Consider the following 17,135-nt stretch of genomic DNA (forward strand, 5'->3'; position numbering starts at 1 on the left):
CCCTTCTTGTCCCACCCCGGTTCCCCTCAAGATTGAGGGGAATCAAAGAAAGGGGGCGATTGATACAGCAGGAAGCTGCAGGGCCTTCTGTGACCCTCACTTCTTGTTCGTAGAAAAAAGCTTTAGTCTCCTAGGCCTTCCTTGAGTTCCAAAGCGCAGATTCAAGCAATTACTAATTAGGGAACTGAGGGAACACAGAAACAAAGGAAAAGCAGTATGGGGGAAAAGTAATGATAATAGTTTAGCCCTAAAAGAGACCTAGTTTGTCCTCAAGGAATATACGTAGCATATATACCTTTGAGTTGTTCTTCAGCAACTAAGACCCCAGGGGCACGATGATGACAACACCCAGGCCACAAGCACAATGACCTCAGGCTGATTGAAACTAGAAGGTTGTTAATTAAGACTCCTGGAACACCACCCTGTTACCTCATCACCAACCAATCAGGAGAAAGTTATGCACCCTGCAGCCCCACCCCCTGTGTTGCCTTTAAAAACCCTTCCCTGAAAGCCAATGGGGAGGTCAGGACTTTTGAGCATGCAGTACTCGTTGTATTATCCCTGTTTGGTGCCTGCAATAAACACTGTATTTTCCTTCTCCACAACCTGGTGTCAGCAAATTGGCTTTGTTGTGGAGCAGGTAAGTGGACCCAAGTTTGATTTGCTGACATGTGCTGTTCCATGTTTACTGCTGGTGCTGCTGGATGTACAAAGAAAGAACCCAGGTCACTGGAACACCAAGGGTGCCTGACCTGGAGGGAGGGGAGGGGAGGACACCCCTGCATCACCAGCACTCTGTACTGGGGAGGGGAACCCCACTCTGCCTCTCCAGCACCTGGTAATAGCCCAGGCGAGGGTGATGCCCCAACCACACACCTCCTCACTCCAGGTCCTCTCAGAAGTCCCCCCCACTTTAAGCACTGGGGATGCAAAGACAAAGGGGGAGCCAGGCTACCCCCAGTCCACAGGCTGGAGGGCCCAGCACTGCCAAGCACTGTGACAGAGGCAGCGGATTGATGCTGTGGAATCTGAAGGGGATGGAAGAGCCATACATTTGGGAAGTTGGGAAAGGCACCTGGGTAGTGTTGGCACTTGACTGGGGCTTTGCTGAATGAGTAGGAATTTGCCCAGTAGGAGGGTTGGGGTGAGGGCAGGTGTGTGAAGATTTTGGTCTGTGACAGGAGGTAAGTTGGGTGTGCCTGCTGTGGGTCATGTGCTGGTTGAGGGGTGGTTTCCAGGTGAGGATCATATTGTTGAACCCAAGTCTATATGCTCAAAGCAGAATGAGGCTAAACACATTGAAATGTTGGGGTTTGAAGTGGAGAATGGTTTATTTCAGGACACCAAGCAAGAACAGGCAGCTTGTGTTCAAAAGACTAAAAGACTAAAAGCCCTGATGGCTATCAGGAAAGAGTTTTAAAGGCAGCATTTGGAGTGAGAGCTGCAGGGGGCATGAATTTCTTCTGATTGGGTGGTGACAAGGTCACAGGGATCTTAACCATCAACCCTCCAGTTCCAGTGAGTCTGGGGGAGGGGGGGTCTGCCTGCTCCTAGTCAGCATAGAGTCAATGTCCTTCACCTGGGCCAGGGGTCTTAACTTCTGCAGAACAATTCAAAGGTTTACATCAGATTGTGGTGTATATCCCTTGAGAAGGAACCAGGGCTCTAATTTTATCATTGAACTATTGTTTTCTGACTACTTTTCCTTTGTTTCTGCATTCCCTTGCTTCCCTAATTAGTAATTGCTTGAATCTGCTCTTTGGAATTCAGGGAAGGCCTAGGAAACTAAAACCTTTTTTCTACAGACCAGAAACAGGTGTGTGCTGGGGGGGGTTGGGCCTTGGAGAGCTTTTGTACCTGGGAGGTTGCTCAGTTTCAAGGACATGCTAATTAATATGTGGCAGAGCATCTGGAAAATCTTCTGAATTCTTCTTCAGTAAAGCTTTTTGTTCCTTCTAAATTTTATTGAAGTAGAGTTGATTTACAATGTTTTAATTTCTGCTGTACAGCAAAGTGATCCAGCCATATATATGCACATTCCCATATCAGTTATCATAGACTATCAAGTAGATTTCCCCGTGCTGTGCAGCAGGTTGGAAATTTTTTTCTAGAACACCTGCAGTATCCTTCAAGTCCAGAGGAAGCATGTTGGAGCTCCCACCTTTTCTTCTCCCAGTGCTCCAGAAAAAGACAGCTTTGAGCTTGGAGGAACTGGAACTGGAACTGAGCACACAGATCTTACCATGGGCTCTGACCTCCACTTTTCTCCTGTGTCTCATGGTCAGGGTGCTTACAAGGTTTTCACAGGTAGAAATGTGGGTGAGGAGAGTTGGATAGTGAAAGCAAGTACAGACATACCATGTTTTATGCCACAGATTTAGTCTGGAAATTTATGTCAGTCTGTTTTCTGCAAATTCAATAGAATCTTCAAGAAATTAGAGGGAGCTGTCTTTTAATGGAGTTCAAACCTGCCTCTTTTTTTTTTTTTTTTTAAATCAAATGAAGGGTCCTTTTGTGATGCAAATGTATCCCATTCATGAGCTGTGATTCTGTCTTGACTTTCTTTTAAGGAGACACACCTCTTTAGGGCAAAAACGTGGGGCTTATGGGCTTCATTTTCTAGGCGCCTTTGTTGTAACCACTTGGTTTGGTGGTCTTTGTTTATATCAGGTATTATTTTGGCCACTGGAGGGCCCTCCAGATAGAGAATGACTGGAGAATCCCAAATGTGTTCCGGAGCCCAGCCTCCAACTCACACTCTGATTTTTGAGCAGGCAGCACATCTTGCAAATCGGATTTAACTGGGGAGAGTAGCAGTAGCATTGATGTTTCTTTTATTTAGGAATTTAAGTATAAAAGAAACCGCTATTTAAAAGAGCAGCTTTTGGATTATAGTCTATTTGGAGCTGGAAAGGAGGTGCTAATCTTGTACGTGGAGAGTGATCTTGCAGAATTCAGCACAGCTTAGGAAAGCGGAGCTTTGAACAAAGGTTATTTCTCTGTGTGAAGAGAATCACACCAAGATGTGTGGAGTGAAGTGGGGCAATAGAATTTATTTTGATAATGAGGAAAAGAGAGTCTAGCTAGGACTGGGAAGATAGTTTGGAAGCCTGGCCTCTTATACCTGGTAAAGCACAAAATGACCACTGTTGATTTTCATGCCACGCCTTTTTGCCCGCAGATTTCTACTTTATTCTTTGAGTCTAGTTCAGAAATTTTATTTTGCTGCATGTTGCCCAAACACACTAACTTCTGAGCTCAAAGATGTCAGTGCAGCATGACAAATTCCATATCGAGCTGCCCCCCTCCCCCCCATGGAACAAAAGACAGACCTGTTGCAAAACCAGGTAAAAATCAGAAGAATTCAAGGAAAAGAGTCCTGAAAAGAAATAGGGGCCCGTTGTCAGATTTCTTCAGTTTATAAAACAAAGAAAATTCATCAAAATTCTCCAGGGCAGATCAATATCCAACCAGACTAAAATAAAGTCTCATGTTCTAATCTCTTGTTGCAAAAACTAAAGTTGATTGTATTGCTTTGCATGGTTCCCCTGAACTAGAAACCTTCCCACCACCAGAGCAGGGGCAGCCTTGACTTGCAGGCAGCTTTGAGGATGAGTTTGGGTCCTAACAATTTAAGAACTTGGGTCCTACAGAAACAGATATGATTACCGGGATATAGCTAGTGCATGGCAAGGTCTGTGAGGACTGAGCTGGTTCTCGTTATTTGTTCAGCCGTGAAATGGGCATGAACCTTTTTCTGACTCATCCCTTAGATGGTAGTGTTGCTGAACTCAGGTCTACTCACCTACTGCACAACCAAGCCAGTTTACTGACACCGGGTTGTAGTGAAGGAAAGTACAGTGTTTATTTGCAGGGAACAAAGCAAGGAGAATAGCTCATGCTCATAAGATTCCCAGACCCAGAGAGAGGGCAGCTCTTTCTATATTTTTTTTTTGGGGGGGTGGGGGTGGGGGATAAAACAGAAGAATGGGAAAGATTTAGCCCTAATGGAGAAACTTGGTTTCCCTCTGAACTAGGGAGTTTATAGGTAAGGTGGGAAAAAATGAAGCAGATAGATGGATTCCAGTCATATTATCAGACTTTCCTCTTTTGGGAACCTCCAAAGTAGGCAGCAGAGGGCTGAGGGTGTGTTCAGTAGATGCATGTAAGGGAGGTAAAGAGACTTAGTGAGATCAGCAAGCCTGGATCTTTTCATTTGACCAAAGCTCTTTCTCCTGTAGGTTAAGCCCTCACAACCTGTATTTTGTTGGGAAGCTCTGTTCATATCTCAGAATTTTGCTTCTTGCTCAGGGATCATGCCTGGCTGTTGAGCTTAGGATCCACCTAATTCAGATTTGGGGTGATAGGATGCAGTTTGGATGGTCCCCTGACAGTGTTTTCCTCTGGCAATGAGCTCCCCAGGAACTGGAGAGAAGGATTTAAGACTATAGAAATGGAGGTCAAGGCTCAAGCAGGGTGACTGAAACTAGCCATTTAGGGAATTAGACTACACAAGGGATGATTGGGGGATTCAAACTTCTCAGAATTGCACCCAAACACTGAGAAAAGGTCAATTGAGGGTCTGGAATCCCCTCACTCTTTCTAAACTCACAGCTGTCATTATCACTTGACATTAAACATACATTTTCCTCTGACATATTTGTATTGTTTTTAAAACTTTATGACAAATAGTTGTGCTGAGTGAGTGCCGGGCACCTTGCAGGCAGGCAGTAAATATTTGCTGAACATTGAAAAAAGGCAGTGGCTTGGCTGTCAGGATGGCTCCTGTTCAGAACCCACCCCCAGCCCTCCATTCATAGGAGGCTGGGTGGATTTCACGTTCAAGGCTTAATCCACCCTGGCCTGTCGGGAATGATCTCTGTGACTATTGGAACATTCTCACACATGCAGAGTGAAAGCCACCATAACAGGCAAGAGGGAAGGCTGGGAGAAGTGCAGCTGGGAATTTTCCGAGAGACACGGTGCTGTTTCTTTGTTCTGGTAGATTTCAGCCAGAAAGAACAGCAAATTTTACTGTCTGCAAACCACCAACGAGCTACTCTCCTCCCCCTTTACCTCCTTCCTTCTCAACCTGGGAATTCATTTGCTGCCTCCCTCTCCTCCTCCTCCTCTGCCCCAGAGCAGTCCCCAGGGACAAAGCTCTTTGTTGTGAACACTCCGAGGCAATACGGAATTGCACAGTCCCCAGGGCAAAATCAGGGCTATCCTCCAAGGCGAGTGATCACCGGGGCAGAGACCCCCGCTCCCCCCACCTGTTGATCTCCCCTCCTCTTGGGGTGAGTGGCAACCTGCATTGTGCTTGGGACGCAGGCGCTTCTACACCAGGCTCAGCAGATGGCGCTGGTGAGCAAACCCAGCCCTTCCCTCCCTCGCCCCTCCCCACCGCCAGAGCCTTGCTGGTCTAAAGCGAAAACAGATGTTTTCATCATTTCTGGATCTGGCATGTGACTTGCAGTTCAGCAGTGTGCCGACATAACCCAGAGTTGTGCGTTCTCTTCATCCCCCACAAAATAAAAATTCTTCCTTGAACGAGCCTTTCTCCTAAGTGAGCCACTAACACATGATCTGTTCAATCCAAGGGCACATGTTTCATCCGGCTCCAAGTGCAACTGCCTTTGTAGCCAGCCTTGGCTCTGTAATTGGGAGGTTGTCTTTTTTTTTTTTTCCCCCCAGAGCAAAGCTAGGGCGGCCAGACCAGCTATCTTTACACCGAGGGCTGGGGAGAGGTGCTAGCTTTTTAAAATAACCCTGGTCTGGCTGGCTGCGGAACGTGTGTGCGTGGGAGCCAGTGCGTTCTGAACAAAACAGGAAGGCCGGGGCGGCGCGCCCTGTTCCCTGCGCCCACGGCAGGTGGCAGCATCGGCCTGGCCTGGCCTCTGCCGCTGGCCGCCCCAAAGCTGGGCCCTTTTACTTTCGGTGGCCTCAAAATTATTAGTTCCAGATGAGTTCTTGCAATTGTAATATTTGGTTTAACCCAATCTGCCCGATTGCGTCAGCACGCGTTCAAATACAGCCGTCTGAAGTCTAACCAGACATCAGAGGCATGTTTCAGGGGGTGTCAACATTCCTTACGCTTTGAAAGAATTAGGGGGAAAAAAAAAAAACCCACACACAAAAAAAACCCCCAGAGTTTGATTTATCCCCCAAACGAAAGAAGGGTTAGCTGCCTGGGGCTGAAGTGCTGAGAGGGATGGAACAGGGGAAATTCAGGGAAGGCGTAACAATAGAACTTGTGGGTCAGAGTCTGCTAGAATGGAACTGGATTTATTTGTTGAACTAGGAAAGGACCTCTGGGCTCTTTGAAGGTTAGAGCAAATAAGCAAAACTGGTGGGCATTTGGTTTTCTAAGAGAAGAGCCCTTCAAGTCACGTAGCTGCTATTGTGAGACACAAAACACATGCTATCTGCCTGTGGCTGGACCTCTGCTTGCACTTGGCCTGGTGGCTCAGGAAGGGGGCTGAGAGGAGGGGCCTGTATTTTAACACAAGGCTTTGACGGGTAGCCCCAGCCTCCATGCTAAGGACACAGATGGGGGTTTCCTAAAGCTATCAGCTGAAGGCCCCAGTTAGAAAACGCAGGACGTCCTGAAGGCTTCTGGCCAGGGGCCTCAAGTGTCTTGTAAACAGCCCTGCTGCAGTTGGTCACTGCCACACCCTGGTGCCTTGATAGCTGGGAAACCAGGCACCCGCTCTGGAGGTCTCAGGTTTTACAGCAGAGGCTGAAGGACTCTCAGATCTCAGGAGCAGAGTAGCCCCATGTGCTAAGGCAGCCAAGGAATCCTGCTCCAATCACTGGAACCGAAAGGGTGTCATGCTTTCCTTAGAGGAGAGGGAGTAACCTGGTATTAGGAGACAGCCGCCCTCATTCGCTCCCCGTCCCTCTGCCTGCACCCCACTTTTAAATCTGTTCAGATCCTTCAAGCCCCTCTCTCAAGGGGACAGAGAGATTCCAGCCGGCCGGCCCCGGGAGGCTGGCCGTTTCCCTGCAGGTCTCTGGCTCGACATGCTGCTGATCAAAAGCCGGCACCCGCCTGGCAGATGCTTCATGTCCTGCGTGTTGGGGGCTGGTGGCTAGTGCTGGCGTCAGGCAGGCAGGCTGATCGGCCATCTTGTTAGATGTGGTTGGGACCCTGCTCCCCTCCTGCCTGCTCCAGTGGCCACTGCGCTGCCCGGATTAGACCCAGGAGGGGTGATGGGACCTCCATACAGTTGGCTGAACACTTCCAGAATATTTAGGGGTCCAAGCTGCTGGTCATTTTTCTCTCAGTTTGAAAAATGCACAGATTGCTGGGGAGATGCTGATTGTCAGTGGTCAGAGCCACACCTGGATCCCAGCAGTTGCTCAGCTTGGGGAAATCAGCCCAACAAGTGAGCATGATACTCATGATATTTTTTTCTGTTTTTTCTTTCTTTTTTTGGCTACTTTCCCTGCATGTGGAAGTTTCGGGCCAGGGATCGAACCCAGGGCTGCCATTACAGTCTGCATTGCAGCTGTGGCAACCCCAGATCCCTTACCACAGGAGAACTTCTATGGCATGCTGCTTTACCAGGTTTTTGTATATTTAAGGGTGGTTGAGAAATTCTGGTATTCCTCTCTACTGCCACACTACCTTTATTCCCTTCTGAGAATCAGCTTTTGGAGATTCTATGATCCAGGGATTCTCAGCCCTGGCTATTTAGGAATTGTCTGGACACTACCCCACAGATGTTGAAATCAGAACGGAAATGGAGTGGGAGATGGACATCATAATTTGAATCCCTAGTCTCCCCCAGGTGATTGTACTGTACATATGGAAATTAAAAAAAAAATCACTGTGATTCTATCCCAACTTCCTCATGGTACAAAAAGTTAAGGAGTCCAGCCAAGGTCTGAACTGCAGTTCAAGTGCAAGCCTGGAATTTCTCTGTTAAGACCGCTGGCTCCTCAGTGATGATTGAAGCTCTTCCTTCAATCACTGAGCCAGCCACCTCATCTCCACCTGCCACTTCCCCTGTTCAGTGAAACTCTCCAAGGATCACAAATCTGTGGCATGGTTGCCTCCAAGAAATTTGGAAAGAACAATTACTTCCTGAGGAGTTTTGCTGGTTTAAATAAATGCATATACTCAGTTGAAAATGAGAATTGCCCCCACCCAGAGGGCCCTCATTTATTGTTTATATTTCCAAATGGGATTTGTGCCTGCCAATGGCCATCATGTGATAAGTGCTCTGCGGTGACCTGTTTTTATGTGTGAGGCAAGTGGGCCCTGGAAAAGTTCAGTGTCCGGTTTAGAATTAAGTAGATGGTAAAGTGAACATGGAGCCATCCTATGTCTTAGCGGAGTGAGGCCCAGGGCTTTGCTCTTGCCAGCCTCCCTGGGACTGTTTAAGGTGCTCTTTGCTTCAGTCTTTCCCCACTGGGGACAACAAGCACCCTCTGAAATAACTCCATCCTGTGTGGGCAAGGAACAGTCACTGGCTCATCCTTTGAGGTGAGGTTTCGGAGACTAGGTTTGCCTTGAATACTTTGGGATCTGCGATGCCTGTAGGTTGAGTCAATGACCATAAGTCATGGGGAACAAGAGAGGCCAAGAGCCCAGATGTTGCTATAGCAGATAAGAATCAGGGTCAAAAGTTCACTGTGCGACCTTGAAGGAGAACTTGCATTTCTCTGAGCCTGAGTTCTCTCCCCTGGACATGACCTCCAAGGCCTCTTCTCATTCTGACATTCCATGAAAGGGCACGAGTCTCCACTCTTTGGGACCTCCCCATCCTCAGTTAAATGCAAGGGACCAGATTCTCCACTCTCCCTAAGTGAGTTATTCTAGAGCCATTTCCCCAGTGGCCCAAGGATTAGTTCAGGATGATGAAAGTGAAAGCGTGAAGATAAGCTGCCACAGGCAGACAATGACCTGGTCTCCTAACCAGTGCCTGGTGATTTTACTAAGCACACTTGAAAGTCCCTCTGGTAGAATTCTGTCTCTTCTTAGAGGAATTTCCCAGGGGTCTTGCATCACTGGGTTTCATTTGTCCATCCACCTGCTTCTTCCATCATTAAACATTTATTTCACTTTTTAAAGTTTTATTGAAGTATAGTTGATTTACAATGGTGTGATCATTTCTGCTGTACAACCAAGTGATTCAGTTATACACATACACATATCCATTCTTTTTCAGATTCTTTTCCCATAGAGGTTATCCCTATATAGGTTATCTCTGTGCTATACAGCAGGTCCCCACTGACCATCCATTCCATATACAGTAATGTGCACATGCCAATCCCAAACTCCTAGTCCATCCCTCCCCCTCATCACGGGTCCCCTTTGGTAACCATAAGTTTGTTTTTGAAGTCTGTGGGTCTGTTTCTGTTTTGTAAATAAGGTTATGGAGTTGCCATCGTGGCTCAGTGGAAATGAATCTGACTAGCATCCATGAGAATGCAAGTTCGATCCCTGACCTCGCTCAGTGGGTTGAGGATCTGGCGTTGCCATGAACTGTGGTGTAGATCGCAGACGTGGCTTGGATCTGGCGTTGTTGTGGCTGTGGTGTAGTTCTGATTTGACCCCTCACCTGGGAACTTCCATGTGCCTCAGGTGCGTTCCCCCCCCCCCGCAAAAAACAAACAAACAAAAAAAAGGTTACTTGTATCTTTTTTTTTTAAGATTCTATATATAGGAGTTCCTGTTGTGGTGCAGCAGAAACGAATCTGACTAGGAACGACGAGGTTGCGGGTTCAATCCCTGGCCTTGCTCAGTGGGTTAAGGATCTGGCATTGCTGTGGCTGTGGTGTAGGCCAGCAGCTGTAGCTCCGATTGGACCCCTAGCCTGGGAACCTCCATGTGCTGCAGAAGCAGCCCTAGAAAAGGCAAAAAAAAAAAAAAAAAAAAAGACAAAAAAAAAAAGACTCTACATGTAATATACATGTCTTTCTCTGTCTGACTTACTTCACTCAATATCTCTAGGTTCATCCATGTTGCTACAAATGGCATTATTTCATTCTTTTTTTATGGTTGAGTAACATTCCATGGTATATATGTACCGTATCTTCTTTATCCATTCCTCTGTCAGTGGACATTTAGGTTGCTTTCATGCCTTGGCTATTATAAATAATGCTGAAATGAACATTGGGGTGAATGTATATTTTCAAATTATGATTTTCTCTGAGATTGATGGATCACATGATAGTTCCATTTTTAGTTTTTTTGTGGCATCTTCTTACTGTTTTCCATCATGGTTGTACTGTAAACATTTATTAAGTCCCTACCATGTTTAAAAAAAAAAAGATGAGACATGCTAATACCCAAGAGGAACTCTTCCAGATTAAAAGAGACTAAAAAAACATCTTAACTAACTGGAATGTGTAAACCTTGACTGGACCCTAGATCCAAGAGGGAAAAAGCTTATAAAAGATATTTTTAGACAATTAGAGAAATATGAGTGTAGACTGCATGATGGGATTACTGATAATTTTTTAGATGTGATAATAATATTGTGATTTTATAGGAGAAAGCTCTCATCATCAGAGGCATGCTGAAGTATTTAGGAATGAGTGTCATGATGTTTGCAATTTATCTTCAGATGATTTGGGGGAAAAAAGGCAAATGTACCAGAATATTAGCAATTGGTAAATCAAGAATAAAGTGTATTAGATGTTAATTGACTAGTTTATTAAATTTTTCTGTATATGAAAATTTTCCAAGATTAAAAAAGACCAGGAGTTCTTGTTGTGGTACAGCAGGATAAAAATCCAGTGTTTCTGTGGCTGTGGTGTAGGTCACAGCTGTAGCTCAGGTTCATTCCCTGGCTGAGGAACTTGCACATGTGGTGGCTGTGGCCAAAAAAGAAAGAAAGAAAAAAAAAAAAAAAAAGCAAGACCAAAAAGAAGTTCCTGTGTCCTCAAGGATTTTATCATTTACTTACAATTTATTCTTCACCAGGGAAAGGGCAAGGCAGGGGATTATCAGCTGAGGAGACAACAGAAACAAAGTTACAGAACTGGAAGTTGTCCAGTGTGTGTGAAGGGATGCACTAGGATTTAGATAGTGGTTGATATTGGGTGATGGGTGGCCTTGAATGCATTGGAAAGAAAATTCAAACTCTGACCTTCTCAAGAAAAGATAAACCAAATGTATACTTCATCTTATATCCACAACTGTTTGCCATACAAGCATCAATGCTGTTATCTAATTAATGACTTTTCTATGGCAAACTTATGATTCTTCAAAATAAGCACATGTGACTCCACTCTAAAGTTTTCTGCAGGTAATGTTAGTCACTCTTTCCTCTTCCATTCCTGTTCCTGACTCTCACCCACACTCCACACCCGTGTTGTGAGGCGTGTGGAAGACCGATCTTGACAACTAGTTCTTTCCCTAGAACTAACCCATTTCTCGTTGTCCTTCTTTTTGGACTTCCAGTCCTTAAGCTCCACAATTCAGCTCTCAATCCTTGCCTCAAGCTCTGCTTGCTACGGTAACCAGCCAATATTCTCGTGGTTCATTGGTTTCTTCAGATTAGTTTGCTTTTCTGGCTCCATGAATCATGGCTGCAGGAAAGTGACCAGCTCATGCCAGAGACCCACATCATCTGGGTTAGATTCAGTGGGTAAGCTTCATCAGTACAGAAGATGAGCGCATTTCTGCTTTACAGTCTCAGCAAATCTGTGTGTCTTTATTGTGTATAGTATTTATCATCTTGTGCTGGGATTACTTTCTTTGTCCATTTCCCCTACTAGATTATAAGTTCCTAAAGGGCAAGTACCGTGTCTTAGCTTCAGATCTCTAAGACTTATCACACTGTCTGTTACATACTAGATACTCAGTAAATCCTTATTGAAAGAGTGGATAAAGCAGTAGACAAAGAGGAATATCTTTTCATTGGCCTCCATTTAGATTTCTGCACCATTAGTCCCTTATTTGAGTGCATAATTGAGAATTGATTCTTTGTGTAAAAATGAACAGCCATAAATACGTCACAGAGAGTCTACCTTATTGAGGTTCCATCTCTGGGTTTATTTGTATTAGTGTGAGTTTTAAATATGGCTCCTAAGACAGAGTTTCCAGTGGTGTTCTTCTGGGAAGCTGCTTTTCTAATGTATGGAAAAGGTATCAATTCTGCCTTTGGAATGGCTGTGGGATTTCAAAATGTATCAACACAGAGCTTGGGAAGGGAGTTGAGTCATAAACCATAATAATAATAGCACTTTGCTCTTACGTGTGGCCCTTTTCACTAGCAGATCTCCCTAATATACAGCAAACACTAATTAAAATTAAAAAATTGCCAGAGTTGTATTCCTGTCCAGTCTAAACGGGAAATGCATTGTCATTACATCTACAGAGGCATGGCCATTTCACCTCTCTTTCACACACCGGTAAATTATGAGCAGAGAGTCAAAAGAACCAACTTCAGAACCCAAAGTGGTTCCATGAAGAGCCTAGGCCAGGAACCATGGGGTCTGTTCTGATCACTAAGTAACCACCCTTAGTCCGTGTAACAGATGGCGGGTAATTGTGTTGGCTTGTATGTTTTGTGCTGGCAATGTTTCCTTGATTACTGTTTTCAAAATTTTCTCTCTGTCCCTGCCCCCCACATCTAGGCTCTATCTCTGTAGGACAGGAAATGATTCTCTAGTGCTTTCTGAATTTAGGACCAAGCTGACCACGTGTGCAGGATTCTCGAGAAAATAGCATTTTCATGATGTGTCATGTAGCAGCTTAAATCCCATGTAGGACAACTTGCAGTGGCTTTGGGGACTGATTCCACTGATCAAGAATGGAAACCTGACAACCTGATTGGGTTTAGGGACTCAACCCTGTGATAGAGAGGGCCTCTCATCTCTTTATCCACCTTCTGAAACTATTGGCACAAGAATCTTCTCCATACAAATGGCTAAGGAATGACATACCCTCTTCTGAGCACTACTCACAGAACCATTCAGGTTGACTTCAGTTTAATGAGATTCCCTGATTATTTATTGAGTAACTCTCATGAATAAGACACTGAACCAGGTGCTATGGGAGTGTGAAATTATATATTAGACAGCAGTCCTTCTCCTCAAGGCCTTCTAGATCTACATACCATCTTTGCCTCCACTTCTTGTAGGACCACAGAACTGATCTCATCCTCAGATTCTGTCAGATAAATTGGTAGGGAGAGCCCAGGAAATAGGAATATGGGTGGGGTGAGGGAGAGTATATTCAGCTGAATGTCTTAAATGAAATTTGCTAATGCAAAAATCTGTTGTAAATTCATTTTCCTAAGACACATTCCCTTAGAAGTATTATCTCTAAGTTCTCTGGCTTCAGAAACAACCATCCTTCTGCCTGCCATTCAGAGGTCTGGTGATAAGAAGGCTATCAACAGTCTACTTTCATTATTTTGGGACATTTCCTATTCCTTGTCTTGGGTACTAAAGGTCCACAGTCATCAGGACAGAGAGCTGGAACTATAGGTACTAGGTAGAGATGCATTAAAAGATAGACAAGTAGGGTCTCAAAGTGGCTAAAGGAAAATGCTGGGTAAGCTTTGTGTGTGGGAGCTCAAGTGCCCCTAGCTGAAAGGGAATGATAAGTTTTGACTGAATTTTGCTCATTTCCCAGATTTCTTTCCTGCAGGGCACTCTCTTGAGATACTGTGATTCTCAAAGATTCTATGTTCTAGGTCATGATGAAGGGGTTCCTCACAAGCCACCTCATCCCACTATCCATGAATCCCTAATTCAGGTTGAGTTTATTAAACATCTGCTAGATGTCTTGCATGGCACTCATTGCTGATGGTAAGGGGGCCAGCCCCATCCTTAAAGACTGGTTGTGTCCCTTCCTTGTTGTTTATCATCAAGTTATTCAACTCTTCTGAACCTCAGTTTCTGTATCTGTAAGTCAGGAATAGTCATCTTATATTGTGGCATTTCAGTGAAAGATAAATGAAATATGTTTGACAAACCCTGGTACTTGGTAGATGGTCAATAACCTGAGTTCCTTCTCTCTTCCTTTCTTTAAACCTGAATTTCTTCACTGCAAAATATGGATAGAATATAGCTCTTTCAGTGGGATGTTTTAAGGAGTAAGATAATGCCTGTTAAAATGTTTCATAAGCCCTTAACTACTGCAATAATAATAATTTATTATTAGAGTTACCCTCAAAGAGCTTACAGTCATTTATGTGGCCATGGCAAACCTTTACCCGAAGTGTACAGCTAAGCTCTTCATTGTACCTGTGCCCTCTGTCTGAGTACACCAGTACCCCTACTACACTCTAAGTATTTGTCCTAAACCATGTTTCTTCTTCAAACATGAAAATGGTGTAATAAAGGAGCCTGATGGGCACCGTTCATGATTTAATGGTTTTTGAGTAGTGCCAAGTTATCCTTTCTGCAAGCTTAGCCAAACGAAGGTATTGCTGAAAGTTGTTTGCACTGCTCTTTACCTCACAACTTTGGCTCCACCAGGCCCCTCCCTGTACAATCCCTCTGTTCCAGCCAGGCTGGCTACCCTTATTTTTATTTATTTTTTTTGTCTTTTTGCCATTTCTTGGGCCGCTCCCGCGGCATATGGAGGTTCCCAGGCTAGGGGTCTAATCGTAGCTGCCAGCCTACGCCAGAGCCACAGCAACGCAGGATCCGAGCCACCTCTGCGACCTACACCACAGCTCACGGCAATGCCGGATCCTTAACCCACTGAGCAAGGCCAGGGATTGAACCCGCAACCTCATGGTTCCTAGTTGGATTTGTTAACCACTGCACCACGATGGGAACTCCTGGGTACCCTTATTTTTCAATAAATCTCTCTGTCCTATTCTACCTCTGCATCTTTGCAAATGCTGGACTCTGAAGCTGGAACTGGTGTCCCCTTTCTGTCTATACCATTTGTTGCGTTGTTGACTCACTTTCTTTGTATGTTTTGTCTAAATCTTTGTAATCCCCATGACAACCAGCACAGGCCCTGCCCATGGTATGTGTTCAATAAACATTTATTGAATGAAGGGTTAATTTTCTTCTCCATATTATATTCAAAAAGACTTAATTAAGTGATTAGCTCAATGAGGCACTGTGCCAGGTGCCCTGCTGAGATAATTACATGAAGGATTCCTGTCCCTAAGTAGCTTAACATCTAAAACTGTTAAACAGATATAAACACTTATTTATAGCAGCAAATGACCTTGGTTCTTAACCTGGCATCTATTGATAAGCACCCCCCCCAATGAAACCTCTGAAATTGTATGGTAAAAGTTGCATATGTGCATATTCTGGGGCTAGGTTCCACAACCACTATGAGAATTAGAGCAGAAGAGGAGCAGCAGACGTCGGTTTTTCAGTCTGGATTTATTTTGGACTGGAGAAAGAGTGAGAGTAGGGGTAGAAGCAGAGATAACTTTGGGGTTTTCTATTTGAATAATTAAGTCTTGCCTTGTACTCATGAGAGTGATGGTTTGGTGATGGAGGTGGGAGCAGATTTGGGGGAAAGGGAAATCAGTGGGTAAATAATGAGGAAGCTTGAGATGTCTATTAGGCATCAAAGTACAGATGCCATGGAGCAATGGCATGTATGAAATAGAACTCACAGGGAGAAGTCTGGGCTGGAGACCTACATTTGGGAATTGTCAGTGTGTAGATGGTACTTAGAGCCACCAGGTCAGATATGACCCAGGGGAGGAGAAGGCAGGGAAAGAGCCCTGGGACTTTCTGAAATGTAGAGAGATGGGGGAGGAGGATCCAGAAGAGGAAACTGAGATGGAGAAGCCACTGATTGAGGAAGGAAACCAAGTCAGTGTGGGATCCTCAGAGCCAGAGAAGACAGCATCTGGAGGAAATCAATGGTCAGCCATGCCGAGTTTCTCTCCTGGAAACTGTATCACCTTAATGTACCTGTTTACTTCTCTGTCTCTTACTAGGCTGAACTTCTTGAGTGCAGGAATCATGTCTTATTTATTTCAGAGTCACCAGTGTATAGCACAAAGCTGGACACATGATTGGTACTTGCTCATTATCTAATGAATGGGAAAAAAATCTCAAAGATCAAGCAGGAGACTAAGATGCCCCCCAAGCAAAGACTTCTGGGGCTGAGACAGGCACTGCTTCTGACCCGCTTTGGGGGACGTGTAGGGGGTATGGGATGGCTTGTCTCCATACAGCAGGAGGCAGGACAAGTAGCATTGCTGAGATGAAGAGCTGAGCCTTGGTGGGACACTTAACCAACAATGTCATTTGTGCACAAGGGTACTTGGCTGGGGAGCAACTGCACTTCCACCGCCACCATCTGCTCAGTTAATTCCCAGCTCACTGGCCCCAGTGTCACTTACCTCTTAATTACCGGCCTTGGTTCCCACCTGGCTCAAGAGATGAGCTTTCCTTCCCTGCTACATTTTAAACAGTGACCTGATGAGCCCATCTCTCCTGGCTTAGATGACTCACCTTCATCCAGTCCTTCCCCTCTGAGATGTCCTGAACTTGCCCCTTTAAGGGTTTAGAGCAGCCTGGCATCCTGGCAGCTCTGAGCTGGTTCTGTCCACTCAGGGGCAATGCCTCACAGGACAAACTGGCATTTAGAGGCTCTTAGAGGAGCTGGCACAGGGTAAAACCAATTAAGAGGATGGTTGAGAGATGCCTAGCACCTGAGGCATATTCCACTGTAGGTGTATTTTCCAAGTCAAGATGATGGTAATTACTGAATCTTGGATGCTCTGTATCAGGTTCTGATATTCCGGAAAGGAGCCTGATTTTGTTTATCTCACCTCAGGTGATATCTATTCTTGAACTATCCTCCATTTGAAGAAGTTTAGCCTTGGAGTTCCCATTGTGGCTCAGCAGTAATGAACCCGACTAATATCCATGAGGACTCAGGTTTGATCCCTGGCCTTGCTCAGTGGGTCAAGGATCTGGTTTTGCTGTGAGCTGTGGTGTGGGTTGCAGAGGTGGCTTGAATCTGGCATGGCTGTGGCTGGCAGCTGCAGCTCTGATTAGACCCTGGGAACTTCCATATGCCATGGGTACAGCCCTAAAAAGCAAAGAAAGAAGTTCAGCCTTTTTTTTTTTTTTTTTTTTTTCCCTTTTTCAAGTGGAAGAGGTGGTGCTGGGATTATGACATCTTGGTTTTATGGCCTGACCACAGAGTGGAAAGCTTTCCCCAGCTGAGTTGGCCA

The 17,135-nt window shown here is 45.1% G+C and overlaps 1 long non-coding RNA gene across 1 annotated transcript in view; it reads left to right on the forward strand.

The window, feature by feature from the left end:
- Positions 465-17,135, forward strand: part of LOC110255448 — a 118,405-nt gene continuing 101,734 nt past the window's right edge. The window contains exon 1 of the long non-coding RNA XR_002335695.1: positions 465-640. This is a non-coding gene — a long non-coding RNA (uncharacterized LOC110255448). The remainder of the gene's footprint in view (positions 641-17,135) is intronic.

This window comes from Sus scrofa, chromosome 9, assembly GCF_000003025.6.
Source record: "Sus scrofa isolate TJ Tabasco breed Duroc chromosome 9, Sscrofa11.1, whole genome shotgun sequence".
NCBI classification, from domain to species: Eukaryota; Metazoa; Chordata; class Mammalia; order Artiodactyla; family Suidae; genus Sus; species Sus scrofa.